Below are 4,350 nucleotides of genomic sequence, written 5' to 3' on the forward strand. Positions count from 1 at the left end.
GTAGTAGTAGTAGTAGTAGTAAGATGATGATGATAATGATGACGATGAAGATGATGATGATGATGATAATGATGATGATGATGATGATGATGATGATGATGATGATGATGATGATGATGATGATGATGATGATGATGATGATAACACCTATTTCTGCGTGCCTCACTTTCTCCCTCTTTCCCAGATAGTTTTGCTTTCCCTGTCTTTCTAAAATGTATACACATGAACTGATAAAATGCCAAATAACGAGGTCACGAATCTCACATCTCTTGGATCCATCGAGAAAACCGAATGCCTAAAACGAATATGAGAGTCATCCTAAGTGATCTCCCCCCCTTAACTTTAATCTAAAAAGAAGTTTTAAATCTATTATTTCCCAGGGACAAGTTTTTAATGCCTCTCAGATTCACAGACAGATGGAAAAGTTAAGTTTTTGGCCGCTTTGTCGTCATTTCTTTCCTTGTGGAACGTGAAAGGAGGCGTTGATTCAGTAAAAAAAAAAGTCAGTCTCAAACATCCGAGGCTCTGTTTATTTTAATTAAAGATTTTGGATTTTGTTTCGTCATCATCATGCCACAAGCGCTCAAGTCCTTTTTGGACATTAAAGAAAATTTAAGAGAGTACAATTCATCCAAATCAGAACCATCACTTGGACACTTATGAATGTTTCTATAATTTTAAGAAAAACTAGGAAGGAAATAATGAAAAAAAACGAAGCAATATCGCACGATGGCTTTTGATGCTTTTATTCGATTAAATGCCTTTTCTGGAAACCCACAGAAACTGATTTGGACGAATAGTGACCATTAAAATCCAAAGGTGTCACAACGACATTGCGCTTCTTTGGTAGTGCATTTTTAAGAAAAAGGAAAGAAGAAGACAAAGAAATGAGTAACAGTGGACGGTAATAAACAAGGTGTTCTCTTCCTATATCATAGACTTGTCTTAGACTTGTCTTAGAGCGCGCATGGTCATGGCCGTCGTCGTCGTTCTCTTTAACTGAAAACTTCGCAGCAAACCGTGTCAACCATGGGTCCCGCTAGTATTTCCAAATAGCTCTAAGAGGCAAAAACCCAGTCTCCTTACAGTAATGATTGCACGGCATCTTTCCACCCTTGCCCAACAGCAGACAAACGGAGATACAGAATAGAAACTTCCTCGCACAAGAATTGAACTCCCATCCTCTGAGTGCGACGCGAAGCGCCAACCGCTACACCACAGCCACCAGTTTAGCCGCTCATTTTTAGAAACGTATGGTACATAGTGTCCTTTTTATTTTTGAGACAACTGGGAACAGAAAAAAACGTGTGCTCAGCAAAGAATAAGCAGAGAATGGACGCATGTTACAAGTTTTAAAATACACATATAGAGAAAGAAAGAGGAATCTAAATATCACGCATTTAGCTCTTGGGAATATAAAAAGAATAGAAAGAAAGTATAAATGTTTCTCGTTGATTGACAGGACGTGCTGGTACCCTTAAAAAGGCGCAAAAACAAAACAAAAACCATTTTCACTCCCAGATCATTCTGGATTTGATGTAACATGCCGTTTCCCAAGTCACCAAAAATAACGAGACGTTGAAGAATGGATATACGTGTGAAAATCATTCAGAAAAACACACCCTAGAAAAAGAAAAACAATAACAAAAAAAAAGATAAAATGAATAACAGCAGGATAGGTAACTTGAGGCGAACTTTTTCAAGACGGGCGCGTGTATCAGATTTGCTAATCTAGTTAACGAATCTTGTAGCCGAGAAGCCTGAAGACGCTCGAATGGAAAGAAAATAGACAGTGCAGAGCAGGGAAGAGTGGATCTTTTTGGTAGATAATTGGTTAGATGTACGGGGAATCTATGTAAGCACAGCATGCCACACAAACGCTGAAACTGGCGTCTTTGGTGTAGCGGTTAGACTCTTCTGTGTAACAAAAAAAAATGTGTTCGATTCCAGAACGTGGAAGGGTTTTTTTTTTGGGGGGGGGGGGTTTGGTTTTTAAACGAAATACGTATCTACGTCTGTCTGCTGGATGCTGTATCCCTCTACAGCCCTGGTTGGCCCTGACAGGCAGAGTTGAAGAAGTCCGCTTCCCAAGTGATCTAAATTGTGTTGATGGGGACTTAACACACGTACAGTTACAGTTAAGAAACGTTCGAATGGAAAGGAAATAGACAGCACATAGCAGAGAAGAGCAGATCTTTTTGGTAAAAACTTTGGTGAGATGCACAGAGCACAGATGTTAAAACACGGCAGGCCACACGGCGAACGCCTCTCGTCTCCAGCTGTGTCTCAACAGTAGCAACATTTCCCGGAGGCCAAAGTGTCTCATAAACCCACATATAAAACCCAGTGCACACTGCCAGTTGGTTTCATCTGGTTATGTCGAGGGCTGGGCAGATTTTTTTTATCTCATAGATGAGTCAAAGGCTACTAATTTGGCACAATACAACCAATTTGACATGCAACTTAAAAAGACGAACGCGTTTGGGGTTGGGTTTTTTTTAAAGTCACAGTCGAATTCCGTTGAATTTGGTTGTATTGTGCCAAAATGGTAGCCTTTGCCTCCTCGTCGAAGGAAAATCTAGCTGATCCAGATTCAATCCGATGAATATGACTGACAGTGTGCACTGTGTATAAGACTATGTACGCGAGGCGCCAGATATTGCCGGTGTTTGGTTACACAAACTTCAGCTTTGAAGATCGACGAGGGCTGAGGAGCGAAAATTCCTCGTCTTTCTTTGTCAACTTGATAATGATTTGTTTTTCGCCAGTCTTGGTCCGTTTTGCCGTTCTCCCATCCCGCTAGCTATTCCTTTGTTGAACGTAGTCTGTTTTTTTTTTTTAAAGGATAATTGTCTTATCGAAAAGATATGATGCGATTTGAAGGTGGTTGGCGGGTGCTCTGGAGTGATTTTGCTCCTTCTTTTCTGTCGGACATCGTTAGTTCTTATCTCTCTTTCTTGTTTGAGTTTGATACCCTCTTGTAACACCTCTAATCGTCGACACTTATATGACCTAATTGAATTGTGTTGCAAGTGCGTAACACTCTTATCAAAACAAAAAAAGAGGATTTTTTAAATTTATATTATTTTCTTTTTTTGGGGGGGGGGGGAGGCTAGATGTTGTGGCTAACAAAAATGTATTGCTAAGGCTGCATCTTGTTTCTATTGATCTGAAGTGTTATCAGATAGGTGCATTGTTTGATCTTCATTTGCAAAGGCAGGACGAAGGTGGAAGGTTTAAAATTTGCCACGACAAATTAGCTCCTCTCTTTAGAAATGTTTCATTAAAAAATACCAATATCAGTGTCTCCACCCTGTCTTTGGGAATGCGGGAGCATACATGCATGTATATAACACAGTATTATCTAGCGACAACACTAGTTGTAAAGTTTCAGGCTTTAAATAACATGGTGTTTCTAGTACCTTATCTCAGTCTACTGATCTACACCAAGGTCTCCGACAAGTGGTACCTGTCAGGTAACATCAAACTTGGCTTGGAATTGTATCACAAGTGGGTTCTTGCTAAATGTTTGAATGCCCCGATCAGAACAGTTTGGATCCCTTATTAGGAGGTGGGCTGCTTCCTCTCAGTCTAGGAGAGTCAACCTCATTGTTTGGGATACTTCGTACAGAAAAAAAAAGAAGAAAAAAAAACTTCACCAGGACAGAAGCTCATAAAAGTTATGAAGTCTGCTACTTAATTATGTTATTTTACAACCCTCTGTGGTTCTTTGGGTAACATAATCAGGTTCAAAAGTTTCCGTATTGAAAAAAAATCAACGTTTATCAAAATGTATGACATGGAATTTGAAATAGTTTTGTTCAGTTAAAATGTAAAACAAAATTATTTGTGTTCTATATTATGCAAAATTGCATTCAGTGGTATTTGCCTTGTTAACCAAAAAAACCCCACATAGACAAAAATTGACATCCGAATTAATCTTTACACGAATTTTTTTTTGGGGGGGGCTTTTCTATTTTTCGCCGACAACGTACCAATCCTCAATCCACCACTGCCCTACTCAACCCCTCTTGACCCCCTCATTGCACCCCCCCCCCCACACGCACACAAATCCTATTTTCCATTCTTCTTAAGAGCCTTACAAGAGCCACACGTGCACCCAAACTCCCCGGACCATCAAAGAGGTTGTTTCAGTAACTGGATCCTGCCATAGTTCTGCCGCAGTCGTTACACGCTTACTCTTTCACAGATTCCGTTTCATTCAACACGGTCCGTTTTTTTCTGTTAAAGTTTGTCCTTTTTATTGTTTTGCTTTGTCTCTCTCCCTCTTTCTGTCTGTTTCTCTCTCTCTCTCTAGCTCTCTCTCTCTCTCTCTCTCTCTCTCTCTCT

This window comes from Aplysia californica, unplaced genomic scaffold (assembly GCF_000002075.1).
Source record: "Aplysia californica isolate F4 #8 unplaced genomic scaffold, AplCal3.0 scaffold00421, whole genome shotgun sequence".
Classification (NCBI taxonomy): Eukaryota; Metazoa; Mollusca; class Gastropoda; order Aplysiida; family Aplysiidae; genus Aplysia; species Aplysia californica.